Genomic DNA, 16,483 nt, shown 5'->3' on the forward strand with positions numbered 1-16,483 from the left:
TGAAGCCCTGGAAAAAAATTTATTGCCTTGCTTCGTCACCAATCGTGAAGAGATAAATAAATGAAAAAGGTTGGGTACGATTATTACATAAAAAACTTCAATTTGATACTGAAACAGGATGATTGTTTCATATTCGTGATAACAAGTGTACTGGTAACTCTTCCACACCTTCCTGCTAGTTTACGGATAAATTATTCTCTACCTGCAAAAACTGTCTGTCTCCTTAACTGCTCAGCATAGAAGCTGTCAACCTACAGCAGTGGCTTGTATGGATACCTCAGAGACTGGAGAAAGAGATACAGATGAGTAATAAGGCTGCTGCAATTGAAACCAAAATCCACATAGTGACCTCAAAACATGGGTGATGTTGAGGCAGTTTTCACTATGTGGGAACGGCCATGAATACACAATTTTGGACTACTTCTGGCACAAACAAGCTACCCACGGGAAAATTTGAAGATCAATTTAACATCTCATTAACTGTGCACGCAGTTAGCCCGTGGTTGTAGTCGTTTGGTTCGTGATATCTTCTACAGTCCGAATCTGTGATGGGATTCCTTTTATATATAGTAACTCTTCCTTAGCAAGCGCTGGAACGAAATAATCACTGGAATCTCTTCACGCGTGTTATCTATAAACGCCTCCTGTTTACAACTGATGCCTACAGTGTTTTTTTATTATACCATTACTCTTCACGTTTACGCTAAGACTTAAGGTCTTACATTATGTTACAATTAAGGTGGGAAAACGGGGAGCCGGCAGCTGTGGCCGAGCGGTTCTAGGCGCTGCTGCTACGGTCGCAGGTTCGAATCCTGCTTCCGGCATGGATGTGTGTGACGTCCTTAGGTTGGTTACGTTTAAGTAGTTCTAAGTCTAGGGGACTGATGACCTCAGATGTTAAGTGCTTAGAGCCATTTGAACCTTTTTTTTTTTAAAAAAAAGAAAAAGAAAAACGGGGAGAATCAATAACTGTAAATAACATAATTACCATCACCGTGGGAAAATATGCGCTGTAATAATTGTTATCATACCGCGATTACATGCTACATAATGCTGGATTTGGGTGATATGATACTCCTTGAGACGTACTGAAGTGAATTCATGAGTTCGTCAAACCGCGCATGACTATGTGCCGAGATCTTATTCAGCAATATTATCATCAGAACGAATTACAGTTACTGTTAACCACTCATTGACATCATATGTTATAGCAGTTAGCATAGAAAAAAAAGAAGTGACTACCGTAAAACACACGAAGCCCACCAATAAATGCCTGATGATGTTTCGACGTACACTGTTTGACGCCTCAAACGCAGAAGAGTGATAACCCAGGTAATAAGCAACTGGATCGCTTGCAAAGATCTCTGATTGCAAAGAGCATCGCACTTGCCTAACTACGAGTGTTAAACTACTAGTGTGAATCAGAAAACTGTCGTTTATAAAATGACATCTTTTTCGGTTAGTTACTTTATCACCTTATGATGCCCTTGATTGCCTATTAAAACCATACATTTCGTAGCAGTGTAACACTAGGACAAGAGCAATACCGTGACAATGTGGTCGCCTATATGTTCAGCTATGTGTAAGCTTAATTTGGTGGCCACCGTACACAACGTGAGCCTATTTCTCGAATCAAAGTAAAGGAAGACTCATCAGGCATTACGCCCTTGCAATTACTGTTGATCTGCGGTGTGTGTTTTGTTGGCAGCATTGGTGTCGTGATCACACATTTATTCTGATCAGCGATTTGGAGACACCGTGGCAACCGCAGATGTTCAAGTTGCCTGAGTTTTGTGACAACCAACTTCAAAGTTTTGATAGCCCTGCCGTAGGGACAGTATTTTGTCTGCCATTCTCCGATGCAAAAGACGTCTTGCTATGAGTCTTACATGCCTTCGCTACGTTCGGGAATGCTGCTTTCAGGGCAACCAACTGACTGACAGCCTTCGATACAACTGGTCCAACAAATAGCCGAACGATTGAAAGAGAAAGAGTGGAAATACAATGCAAGAAAGTTGTTTAAAAGTGGTTTTCCTATCTGATAACGTCTCATACAGAAAATGAGATACCGAACAAGTTTATATACTTTAGAAATAAAAAAGAATCTCAGAAAAATATCGCACGGTTTTTAACCATGTTCCGCAAAAGGTACAGAAGTTAATCTGTCGCAGATTACCCAGTGTAGAATGTGAGATGTGGTTTACAAGTTTTAGAGGCTTCTTCTAGTATCCATCGGTGCCTCCATTTCAGGGCAATTTCCTACAGTCAATCCGAAAAGGAACCTGCTTCGTCGACTGTTGTCACCCCCCTCCCCTCTTTATTTTCGGCTGCCCCTTTCTACCACCCCTACAGTACATTATTAACTCGTCCAGAGCTCCTAAAAGTGTTTGCTGATTCCGTTTTCTTATCGACCCTGATCTATAAACGTTCCTTTCCTTGCGTCTTTCTTACATATTACACCTACTGAGCTATAGAGTTACTTACTTTCGAACATTTTCCTCCTGGACCATGGTAGTCCGTCGGTTTCCACAACGAAGCAGATTTCAGTAGTATCTACAGTTATCCCAGCTTACTGAAAGTAAATATTGTTTTTAATTCAGTAACCAGCGCAATACAGTTTGTCGAAATAAATGCCCCTTCGGTTTGAAACTTTTATTACGCCTTTGGAATAACAGAGGACTTTATTATCAGCCATTTGGTACACACTGCTTGTAATGGAACTAGCAAGTGGCCCATTTTCGCTAAGTACTGTAATTCTCGATGCACTCAAATAAATGGATTACTCGATACACAGACATTCTTCACAAGCCACAAGAAAGTTTGGTTTTTTGATTATAAAGAAATAAAATATAAAGTATTATATTACCTACGCACAAATATAAAAAAGTGAAATGTGGAATTATTTCAAAAAAGTTACTAGATCCATTAGCAGCAGTGTGTACCAAAGGTTTGTGCAAATTCTGAAATGGAATTTGAAATTATTATCATTGTTATTGTTTTTTCTACAATTTTTATGACAATTTAAAAACATTTGTAAAGTAAGTTATTGATTACATACGACTTTCTCTGAATGTAAAATCGATATCTTGCAATATCTTTCTACTGCGAAATTCACATTTCTGGTCAGTTTTGTCTAGCTTTGGACGCATTTTCATGGAGTTGCGTTGGAGAAGTGATGTAATGTATTACTAGCCCTGTTTTGGTATATATAAATGTTTTGGTATATATAAATGACCTAGTAGATAGTATCGGAAGTTCCATGCGGCTTTTCGCGGATGATGCTGTAGTATACAGAGAAGTTGCAGCATTAGAAAATTGTAGCGAAATGCAGGAAGATCTGCAGCGGATAGGCACTTGGTGCAGGGAGTGGCAACTGACCCTTAACATAGACAAATGTAATGTATTGCAAATACATAGAAAGAAGGATCCTTTATTGTATGATTATATGATAGCGGAACAAACACTGGTAGCAGTTACTTCTGTAAAATATCTGGGAGTATGCGTGCGGAACGATTTGAAGTGGAATGATCATATAAAATTAATTGTTGGTAAGGCGGGTACCAGGTTGAGATTCATTGGGAGAGTCCATAGAAAATGTAGTCCATCAACAAAGGAGGTGGCTTACAAAACACTCGTTCGACCTATACTTGAGTATTGCTCATCAGTGTGGGATCCGTACCAGATCGGGTTGACGGAGGAGATAGAGATGATCCAAAGAAGAGCGGCGCGTTTCGTCACAGGGTTATTTGGTAACCGTGATAGCGTTACGGAGATGTTTAACAAACTCATGTGGCAGACTCTGCAAGAGAGGCGCTCTGCATCGCGGTGTAGCTTGCTCGCCAGGTTTCGAGAGGGTGCGTTTCTGGATGAGGTATCGAATATATTGCTTCCCCCTACTTATACCTCCCGAGGAGATCACGAATGTAAAATTAGAGAGATTAGAGCGCGCACGGAGGCTTTCAGACAGTCGTTCTCCCCTCGAACCATACGGGACTGGAACAGGAAAGGGAGGCAATGACAGTGGCACGTAAAGTGCCCTCCGCCACACACCGTTGGGTGGCTTGCGGAGTATAAATGTAGATGTAGATGTAGATGTGAGATGCTGAGATTTTCTGGATGAAGAAATCAATAATGGAGATGAAAAATGCATCACAACGGTCTGTTATATAACTTAATTCATAAAAATGGAAATTATCTGGACCCCTCCTAATCAAGTAGGTCACTGAGCAGCCAAATGAAAGAAATTTCGAGAAAACTACTTAGAAGAGACAAGCTAAGTAACATTATTTTTCGAATATTATTGTGTTTACAACTTCATAACCATTCACCTCTCCGTTTGTGCTTTGTCATGTGCAGCATTCGTCAATAAACGTCGCTGAACGTCTGCTGGCGAACTTCAGTCATTTTAATTTAATAAGTTGCATATCGAAATGAAGTGGTCATACGTTCAATAAAAGTTTCCTCTACACTTATCCGTACATTGCCAACGATCCATATTGCTCTTGCACGTTTTATTGCGTCATCTGACTACCTTCAATTGAACAGTCCTCTTGCTTTTTCCTCATCTCTTGGAATACAGTAAAGAGCTCTATCAACATCCATTTCACTTCCATTATGGTCACCATTACGCCTTCAAGTTCATTTTCCTTCCTGATCTATTTGTTTCCTATCCTGTCTCTCCTATTAATTGCTAACATGTATCTCTCCACTGTTCAGTGATCAGTCGTGAGTTCTTGAATTTTTTCCGAATTAAAAGTCCTTGTCTCATTGCCATGATTTAAATCACTTACTGCAAACTTCGCGATTGAGACATGTTAGAAGGTTAATTCTGAAGACTATTGAGCGTACTAAAAGTATGCGAGGCCATTTTCAGTTTATTTCTTTCGCTGTGCCTACAGGTGTTGTCTTCAGCTGCCATAAATACCAAAAGTCAGCAAACGTGTTCCAATTTCAGCAACTTGTACTATCTTTCTGTGATGGTTAAACACAATGTTAGTCCTATTATAACTGATTTTCAGTCTTACTTGCACACTTCCCCTCTTAAGTTTCTCAATTTATTGTGAATTTTATCTGCGCAGGAAGCAAACAGTGCTATCCCAATGACAGAATTTCAAAAAGAATTCTGAAAAGTTGCTCTACATTAATAAGTAATGTCCTTAGTAACATATGTAACGCATCACAGGCACAGGGAATTTCTCATGACAAGTTAAAATGTGCAATTTGTAAGCCTCTTTGGCTTTACACACAACTGGTTTGAATCATATTTAACAATCGTAATGCAGGAAGTTATGCTGAATATCGAAACAGTGGTGGAAAGGTAGGAGACTGTAGCGACTGTGGAGAAATCACATAGGGAGTCCTGCAGGGTTCAATTTTGGATCCACTCCTGTCTCTTATATATGTGAGTTACCTCCCACTTAACATTCAGCAAGCAGAATTGGTACTTTTTACAGACGTTACCAGTGTTTCAATGAATCACGTTAGAGAGAATGCAGTAGAACCGATTGTTAATTAAGTTTTACAAATAATCATTAAATGGTTCTCCGAAGATGGGCTAGTCCTAATTTTTGAGAAAGTACGCTATATTCATTTTTTCACAAATTTTGCAGCTTCAAACGTGACTGTATTCAATCAAACGTTTTCATGATAGGAATATGCACTTCATTCAAGAGAAGAAATAAAGCATGTATTAAGACACATTAAACCTGATGATAGACCTACAGGGTCCGGAATGCATCGTGAATTTAATAAAACACGGGAAGTTATGACTGAAGGCGTTTTTTAATTCATACTTCCAATGTATACACTATATTCAGTTCTGTTCAACAAATATTCATTCCAACAATTGGCGTGGCACATGAACGGGAGTCAGTAAATTTGGTTAGAATGCTCCATATTTTTGGGTGTGCATCTTGGTGAAAACTTGAACTACAAGAAACATGTTACTGTGCTGTTCAAACAATTAAGTTCGGCTACTTCTTTTGCTCAGCATGCAGTTGCTAGTCTTGGAAACAAACGAATCAGCCTCCTGTCATATTTTAAATATTTCCAATTGTTAATGTCTCATGAGACATAAGACATGGCTTAAATAATTTTCCAAGCTTCTTTTGCATTAATTTCCTCCAGATGTTATCATTTATAATGAAAAACTGTCCTCTCTAGATGCCTTTCGTTACTTAATTCATCGGGCATTACATCTGGAATTTCATTAATTTCATTACGGTCTGTGCTTTTAATTGTATGTTAAACCATACCAGAAAACGAAGAAATCTACGAATGCTGGTTCAGTTTCTCTCAGTTATTGTACCATCTCACCTCATAAAATATGAAATCCTACCAATATTCTTTTTCTGTTTTTCTTCCATACTGCTAATAATTTCAATCTTCTTTATTAGCAAATTTTCATTGTACCTTCCAAATCTTCTGGAAGACATTTCAGGATATATTTGTTTCATTTAGCGTATTCTGTGATAGTCCTATAGCTGTTCATTTAAAGCGCTCGCCAATTCCTTAATAACTGTCATGCCCGATTTGAGATTTTCCTTTCACATGCGTTCATTATCACTGTTACATCTTTTGCTATCTGTCTAATGTCCCTCTAACTGACTGCTCCTTTATTTTATACGTATAACATCTTCATTTTGTAAGATACTGAACTTCTTGCTCAATTTAATTTGATATCTCTACAGGTTCTTAACAAATTATCACAGTCTACATTTAATGTACTTTTTTTACACTAAATGCTAATAGTTTCGATCACTTAGAATTCTAAATTGATTCAATCTCCTCATCGTATAAAATTGCTGTACGGTTTTTTATACTCAATTTCGTGTGTAGTTCAATTTGAGTTCATTTTTTTTTTGGGGGGGGGTGAATGAGAATGTGTTACCGATTAATATGATTTTTTGTCGTCATATTTTACTAGTGTATGTCGAGTGAGGCCTCGTATTCGGAAGGACTGGGATTCAAACTCACTTCCAACCATCCAGATTTAGGTTTTCCATGGTTTCCTTACATCGCTTAAGGCGAATACCATGGTGATTCCTGTGTAAATGACGCGGCCGATTTCCTCGTCCACCCTTCTGTGTTTCTGTCTTTAGTGACCTCTTCGCCGGCAGCACTGGTTCATTTTTGCTTTCCTTCTCAGATTCGCCGTATACGTGTCCTACATCCCCATATGAGCACGTTGGTGAATACATTTCAATGATGTCCATCGACTCTGCTTTGTGTATTTACATAACTAGTCTTTCTGTGCTGACTTTCCTTGAGTATTTTTAATGTTGTTTTTTATTTTTTTTTCGTTATAGCAAATAGTATACCTGAGTTCCCTCTATGTATACTTCTTTAGCAAGACATTTGTTCTGATTTTAATTCTATTCCGTTTTTGTTTGTCCGCTGCTCCTCTGATAACCTTACTATAACCCATTTCATGTTCGAGTTAGCAATTCAGAGTGATTTGGGCGTAAAGCATTTACTAAAAACATTGCCTGAGTTCCCTTAGCAATATAGTTTCAATACTCCTTCGCTCAGGCATGCATAACAGCGTCCCAGGACCTCGCATGTGGCAGGGTGCATCCGACAATCTTATCCATGGCATACTCGTCAGGAAAGGCCCTGAAAATATGGCAACATACATGAAATGAAATGAAATGATCGTATGGCATTTTTGGGAACGGGATATCATCTAGGGTTGTTCGGTCACCAAGTGTTATAAGTCATTTTATTTGACGCCATTTCGGTGACTTAGAGCGTCGAACAACATACGTGAAAGGTAGTAAACATCAGCAGAGATATGCTCACAGCAGTTTCAACCCAATTTTGGTCACCTCTAAATCCAGGAACCTGGGATCAACAAGTCCAGTTAGCGTACGTTCCAATAGACCTCTCTAGTGAATATGATCATTTACCAATTAACGTGTCTACGTGAGACAAAGAATACATTTAGTCTAGAGGATTGCAGTAGGTGATATACATTGGAAAGTAGCCCATCAATATTTGTTTCCTACAACGCGATTAGCCATAGTGTTAAAGTTATGGGTACTAACAACTGCACAGTTTGAATGAGTCATTGGATAATTGGATCGACAATGGTGGGTCCACTCAGATCTTACTAGAAAGGGAACTGTACAATCTTACATTTCGAAACATATCCGGAAATTTTTTATATGGGAAGAACACACCGAAAGCAACATAGTGTCAAAATGTTGAAAATTGCGAAATACTTAACTCACCACATGGCTGGAGGAATGTATACACCCGCCATAGCTGCGGCAGACAGCGCATTCGCAATACAACGGCTGCATAGCCTTGATTGATGGCACAACGGTAAACATAGAACACCACAAAGCGCAGTCTAATTTGTAAAGTGAATTTCACTTTCTGTTGATAGTTTCTCTGATAAAAATGATCGCAGTTACTATTCACTTGAATTTGCATCTCATTTAATAGTCATAAAAATTAGTAGCATAATAATTAACAATGGAGGTAAAGCTGGATTAATTTTCTTTGTATTTCCTTCTTATACATTAGCTAATAGCATTTCTTTTTGCGCATGTTCTAGAGTTTCACAGTAATGTGGAATCCAACTAATGTTTTCAACCTTATAAAGATGAAAATTTGAAGAAGGTGGTATGCAAACGAAATCATCTACTTCTCCTGAAGATCTACGTATGTGTTATTCATTAGATAATTTCTTGGATATTCGTTCCAATCATGTCGAATTTCGTTGCAAATTATGGAAACATTAGAAGAAACGTGAAATAACTCGAATTATTTTGTGAGTTGTGGATCGAAAGATGATTGCTATGCAAGTTAAAGTCCAGAGAAAAAAAATAAAGTACCTTCCAAGCCCAAAGAAAACATGCACAGTAATAGCTTTCAGTGAGAAAGGAAAGTCGTAAATATTTTGGTTAAACGATGGGGGGAGATAGCACTTAAAAGCGTGCAAAGCCGGTTTCGTTTTGTAATATCTGAACATTAACTTTATAAAAGGGAGAAAGATTTACGCTAAATATGCGCCAACATGAAACTCTCAAAAGTGTGAAAGAAAAGCTATTCGTAAACTTTAAAACAGCTCCTGAGAGTCAATGCAACATTATCGCTGGAGATCTAGAAGACCGGACGCTCTGAATTGCAAGTGAGATAAACATTACTGATTTCCAGGCTTCTTCGACCTGGTTAAAAAGATTCAGGAAATTATACGGAAAAGGAAGTCGTAAAATCAAGGAGTTTGCCTCAAGTACACGTGCAGATGAGATGTCATTCATAAGTAATACTACAGAGAAACTCGTAGCTGACGTGAAGACTAAGCTTCTTGTTATCCCATAAAAGCTGCCTATAAAGCCAATCAGGTTTCGTGGAAACCACACTCATTTCGTGCGAGAAAAAGAGATAGAGTGGCTTCTGCAGTCGATGAGTGTCGTGACACCTTCGTATAAAACAATGCAAGTGGAACGTATCAGTAAATTACTGTATGTTTGTTTTCGTCATCGAATAGACACTTCTCAATTTTTGATGATTACGGAGAATAAAAATCGAGATATCTCATTCTTGGTAAAATAAATATTGTCCAAAAGTTACCGTGAGAACTGTGCTACAGAAACTCGTACTTAACGTCAACAAATTGGAATTCCGGTTGGTGAAGTCGTCTGTAATGTAACTTCATACATTGTCTTGATTTTCTTTCCTCTGCTAGTCACTTATGTAACAAATACATCTGCAACAGTTTAGCTGTCGATATGAACTTCAAGTTATTAAAAAATTAATTATTTTAGACCTGTTCGGCATGGTTTAAGTGCTTAAAATTCGCGTATGTTCACTTCGGCGCTACGTTCTCATCAAGGACTCCAGAAATGTTTGAGGTTAATAACCTAATTGACCCATCTGTAAGAACTTCGAACTTACGAACTATAAATTCCGTCATACGCTTAATCAATTTCGGCATAGTCTAGACTTTAGTCCTTGCTATAATAAATTATTTCTGAACTCATGGTATAGATATTTTCTTATCAAAATCAGTTATCCTTTATGAGAGGTTTTTTCTGATTGTTTATTCGGTGGCGATTCGCTGATGTGTACAGACAGAGAACTTCCTACGCATGCTGTTATCTGTCTAGCGAAAACCTTTAGCCACGACGTTCATTCCGCTGAGGAGGTTACCCCAACGTCAAACAAATGCCTCTGCAAGGAGGGGAACGACGTTCCCACTCTGTCGATCGATCGTCATGTCATAGGCCGGAACCTCAAGACACGCACACGCTGCAGCGAATCTCCAGGTATAATTATTTGCCGTACACCATTCCTTTGATTGTATTACCGGCCGCGAAGCGATCGGTATACGCACTTTTTCGGACGACGGTGTCCGAGACGCAGTGTCATTTCAGTGTCGGTGACGCAACCGAGTGGAAAGTAATAAAGTCAAAGATTATCCGAAATTTGATCGGGATCATTAGGTACGCTCGGAGGTGGGGCCAAGGGGTGGTGGGGGGTGCCGTCGCAGTGCGCGTGCGCGGGGCGCCGCTGGCGGGCTATAAGAGACGCACGCAGCCAGCGGCCGCACACATAACTGCTGGTGGCGTCGCCACCGCCACAGCCACCGCCAGAGGCGTAGCTGCAGCCGGCCCCGGCAGGCAAGGTAAGCGCCGTACTGCGCCCACCCTCTCTTTCTCCTGTCCATGCGTCGCGGCCGCGGATATCATACTTGAGCCCGCACGCGCGCCGCGCTCTGTCTGTAACGCTCTGGCCAGTAACCCCCATGTACGAGCATTAGCACTGGCATTGCAGATACACTTTCACCGCGCAGCGCTTCTCGGTATTTCACTTTCGCCCAATTGTTTCAGGGAAAAGAATATCGACAAAAACTGAATAATTACGCAGTTTTTCGACATTTTGCCTCCTGGACTGACCTATTGGGTTAGCCTCCGGCCCTTCACGAATAGTCTCAGCATTTTTTGAAGACGTCGTATCAGTAAATAAAATTTTTTTGTCGTGAATCCATTCAGGATCTCACGGCGCTGGTTATGTGATTCTTGTTGTTCTTTACAAGACTGTTGTACATAGGTCAATTCTAGTACCTTCAATTCCAGTCGGGGCATTAGACAATATTTAAAGCGCGTCGTGCATCATCGTTCTTGTGCAAAACCAAATCTTTGCCATATTACGCTATTGCTTAGAACCCACATATAAGAGAGAAACTGTTTACTTTTAAGAATTCAGTTTTGTACTATACATGTGTCACTTCACATATTCTTGCTCGTTTGTGGCTGATCTTTGATAGGTATAGCGCTTTCGTTCAGACTGATATTTTGTTTCGTAGAATGCAATTTATTATGGCTTGACTCTTTTTTTTCTTTAGGGCAGTTATTTTATGCAAACCTGACTACTTAGTTTCTAGTCAAATAATTTTGTTAGTAAAGACAGCGTAATCGGTGCTGTTTTGAGGCGTATGACGCGCCAGCGAAACGGTTTGCATGTTTCACTCGCTACACATGACACTAATGAGTGCGCAGCAAATAAATGAGAACATACCTGTTGCGCTTGCTCCTCTCCTCCGATCGCACACGCATGTCAGCAAGCCGCTGCTCTACCTGGCATAGGCTTCGCATTTCCCCTGCTTATCTGGTTAGGCGCAAATGCTCTACTGAACTTTACAAATAGTGTGTTTCATAATGTATCTACATTCGAACGAAATTTTGTAGTGCAGAATCAACAGCGCCTTTTAACTGCCATTTTATTTATAATCATACGAAGAGAAATGTACATAATACACATGAATGTTTCTATAGTAGTTGCGCAGAAAAGATATATTTTTCTACGATTCTCTGCACTAAGTTGGTTTCCAGATAACATGTCCGGCCTGATACGAAGCAAAATGTTCTCCAAAGATTTACGAAACCATGATTATTGTTACTATTGGCGCTTCTAGAATGTCAGGCCTGTTATCATTGTACCCTGTAGTTTCATAACATTGTTGAGATGACTGCTGAACATCTAGTTACGCCACCAGTCCTATATTACAAGAATCATTTAGAAACTTAATCTAAGACCTATAAGGTTTTCCAGTAGAGTTAAGGAAGTATATTTTAATATATTAAGTAAATTTCTGCCTAAAACATTTCCGTGCATACAGTTATACCAAGAACTGTCATTTAAACAATACAACTGAAAACTTACTGCCGGCAGGTGTGGCCGAGCGGTTCTAGGCGCTTCAGTCTGGAACCGCGCGACCGCTACGGTCGCAGGTTCGAATCCTGCCTCGGGCATGGATGTGTATGATGTCCTTAGGTTAGTTAGATTTAAGTAGTTCTAAGTTCTAGGGGACTGATGACCTGAGATGTTAAGTCCCATAGTGCTCAGAGCCATTTTTTGTTTTGAAAAATTACTGCAGGGCGCTAATGATGTTACTGCAGTTCTTACATAACATGTGACTAGAAATCAGGAGGAGAGTGAGACTGCAGGCTAATGCATGCATACACATTATAAAGTGTTTTACTTTTAAGATTATTCATCTACTGTTTGCTAATTCTCTCAACACACTTTACAGGTACGCCGAACCTAGTAGCAAACTGTTTTTCGGGTTATGTTCTTTCTTGTTATGGTTAAATAATGGAGAAGAAATAATATATGTTTAAACTTCCTAACAGATGATAAATGTGTGCCGGACCGGGACTCGAACGGTACAGCATTTGCCCACGAAAGGCAAAGGTTATGGGTTCGAGTCCCGGCCCAGCACACAGTTTTAATAATCCAGGAAATTTCAAATCAGCACAGACTCCACAGAGGAGCGAAAATGCATCCTGTACAATACACGTTCCTCATTAAGACTGCTTTAAATAAACAGCATACATTTCTTCCGGTCCAGAAGTTCACCAAGCAATTACACAACTAAGTTTACTACATTCCCTTTCACCGCAGTATTTCTCATGTGAACACCATAAAAATGTTTACGATAGTTCGTTTTCACATTAGTCGGAAAATTTTATTAGGTAGATGCTGTAGATTCAGGAGAAAGATGGTTAGATATTGAAGAATTCGTCGAAGTCATTAGAGGCACATCAGTTTCAGCTGGACGGGTAGGAAGAAGGAAACCCGCCGTTGCCTTTCGAAGAACGATTCCGACGTTCGCCAGAATAACGGGAATCCAAAACAAGCAAGGAGGCGCAGCGGGTAAGGCACCAGACTCCCGGAACCATCCGTTTATGTTTCCCGTCGTTTCCCAAAATCATTTAAGACGAATGCCTACATGATTCTTCTGAAAAGGACACAGCAGGTATATTTCCCTGTCCTTCTCCAATCTGAGCTTGTGGTCCGTCGCTAACGAACTCGTATTCTGCGGGACGTTAAACTCTGAACTTCCTTTTCCTTTGATATCTCGATGAGCGGACACGGTTCCGAACACTGCCCCTTCGGAATACGGGCCAGTCGTTTTTAACACTATACCACATAAGTAGGTTTGATCTCCATCGTCAGTGTTGGAGGCGTTTGGTTTCTGCTCTCGGGACACAAGACGAATTTAAATATTAAAAAAAGGTTCCTCGGCTAGTACAGCATGATCCATACGGGAGCATATTCATGAAATCCTATATACAGTTCCTCTTTTCTCTTAAGCTGCGATTGTTCTCCCTGGGAAACTAACAAAGAAATAAAGATGCTAAAATGGACGGATTTTCCTAGAATATCGCCTCTGACTAAACGAGATGACAATTCTTTTACAACACCGGACTCTTATTCCGGCGGAGCGGTGTTTGACTCCACGTCCAATATTTCTGCTTTACTTTTGATGCCAATTCCCGAAATAAGTTCTGGTGATTGCCAGAATGGTTCATAAAAAGGCCCACAGTCAGTTTTCCCTTACCCCATCCTCGCCTAGCAGAGCTTGAATTATTTCTCCCATGTTCTCGCTGTTCACGCTACGTCACTATCATTCCTTCCCTCCTTCATTACAATAGACTTGGCTGTAGATTTCCCACCAAGGTGAGGCCTAGCCCAACTTAGATTCACGGTTGGAGATTTCCTCCTCTCTGGGACTGGATGTTTTTTTGCCCTTATCCTCGTACCGTCATAACTGACACAAAAATCGTCTGTATGGCGTCACATGACAAGTCTAAGAGCCTATGTCGTGTGACTAGGCCCTCCCGTCTGGTAGACCGTACGCCAGGTGCAAGTATTTTGATTTGACGCCACTTCAGCAACTTCCGCGTCGATGGGCATGAAATGATGATATCGCGGACAACACAACACCCAGTTCCTGAGCGGAGAAAATCACCGACCCAGCAGGAACTCGAACCTGGGCCCTTAGGACTTGATATTAATTTAATTAAATAATAAGCCAATAATTTAAAAAAAATAAAATAAAAAGGTTGGAGCTAGAATGTTCCATCGGCTAAAACATCTGTGGTGCAGTATCATCACATTCGGGCTAGTTGTAAGTTTTGGGTCTTATAACGAGCATACTTTAGCGGATTAATCAGATAACTCTAAGGAAACTTAAAAAAATTAGACGTATGAGATCGATTGGTTGGTTGATTTGGAGGGAGGGGACCAAACAGCAGCGCCGGCCGCGGTGGCCGAGCGGCTCTAGGCGCTTCAGTCCGGAACCGCGCGACTGCTGCGGTCGCAGGTTCGAATCCTGCCTCGGGCATGGATGTGTGTGGTGTCCTTAGGTTAATGAGGTTTAAGTAGTTCTAAGTTCTAGGGGACTGATGACCTCAGATGTTAAGTCCCATAGTGCTCAGAGCCATTTGAACCATTTTGAATCAAACAACGAGGTCGTCGGTCCCATCGAATTAGGGAAAAATGGTGAAGGAAATCGGCCGTATCCTTTCAAAAGAACCATCCCAGCATTTCCCTGAAGCGATTTAGGGAAATCACGTAAAACCGAAATGAGCATGGCTGGACATGGGTTTGAACCCCCGTCCTCTCGAATGCGTTATATCATAAAGATAACGGACAGTCACTTCAATTCTTGCCCATACTAACAGCACCGAGCGAGGTGGCGCAGTGGTTAGACACTGGACTCGCATTCGGGAGGACGACGGTTCAATCCCGCGTCCGACCATCCTGATTTAGGTTTTCCGTGATTTCCCTAAATCGCTCCAGGCAAATGCCGGGATGGTTCCTTTCAAAGGGCACGGCCGACTTCCTTCCCCGTCCTTCCCTAATCCGATGAGACCGATGACCTCGCTGTCTGGTCTCCTTCCCCGAAACAACCAACCAACCATACTAACAGCGAGAATCGAAATCTGGATATTTCAGTTGCATCTTTTCGCTGAGGTGAAGAAGGTTATTTAAATCGGAACGATGAAGTGTGATGAACTATATAACGAGAGCTGGATGCTAGGGCGTTTCCCGTGAACCGGTTCCGTCTCACATTACATAAGAGGTTCTAGCTTCCACATTCTGATACCGTTCTCCCATTTCTGCTTCTCTACCAACTGGTTTCATAATTACAAAAACCACTACAGTTCTAAATTTTTCATGATTTGTCTAAATTGCTTAATGCAAATGCTCGGAGAGTATTCTTCTAGGACGATGAAGGTATTCATCTTACCTTAACCATATACATCATCTTTCCTGAACAGAAACCATAATTAAACAATGGTCAAACTTCTTGTGAGAGGGTAAATAACCACAGGCCCGTTACATCTCTCGTAGGCAGAAGTACTTTTAAACTCCCAAACACATCTGTAGACAGGTGAGCACCAAAATCACTCACGAAGCTCTGATGTGCCCATGGCTATGCCTGGACTGCTCTTCAATGCTGCGGCCCTCAAGAGACCCTATAATTAGCACACTTTAGGCCCCAATTTTCAAAAACGGAGTTCAAATCCTTGTCCAGACAGCACAGTTTAGGTTTTCCCAATTTTCCTTGAAGTACTTTAGACGCATTTCACGATGGGTCCTTCGATATGGTCAACCCCTGTAGCTGAGTAATCAGAGCGACTTGCTGGTGTCCGGGACACCCGCGTTCGATTCCCAATACTGCCAGGAATTTTTAGGGAATTGGAACGAGGTGCACTCAGCCTCATGATGCCAACTGAGAAGCTACCTGACCGAGTAGTTGCGCCATCAGGTCTGCTAGTCCGACACCGGTCGGGAAACCCATGTGTTGACCCTACTCCGTAAACTATCGCATATCGGTGACGTCATTCCCAGGGGATGACACGATAGCTGGTCGGTGCCTATTGTTACGTCTGCGTCCAGAACAGCGGAGCTTTCCTGCCTTCGACAGGACCACGGAAGACTATCCTCTCCACGTCTGCCAATCAGAGGTAGTATTCGATCCCTACTATACCAGAAGTAGTAGGTGTATAACAGGTGAGTATAGCCATGTGTAACAGGCATGTTCGGTGAAAACAAAATGGGAGTGATCCGAAGAATGGTGACACCGCAATCTCTCAAGTGTGTTGGAGAGTTTTAAGGAAGCGGTATTACAGGTACAGTAGGCAACAATCCCGCTGCCTTCGCCGAGTATCTCGATAGTGAA

Source organism: Schistocerca nitens, chromosome 3, assembly GCF_023898315.1.
Source record: "Schistocerca nitens isolate TAMUIC-IGC-003100 chromosome 3, iqSchNite1.1, whole genome shotgun sequence".
In the NCBI taxonomy this organism is placed as follows: domain Eukaryota; kingdom Metazoa; phylum Arthropoda; class Insecta; order Orthoptera; family Acrididae; genus Schistocerca; species Schistocerca nitens.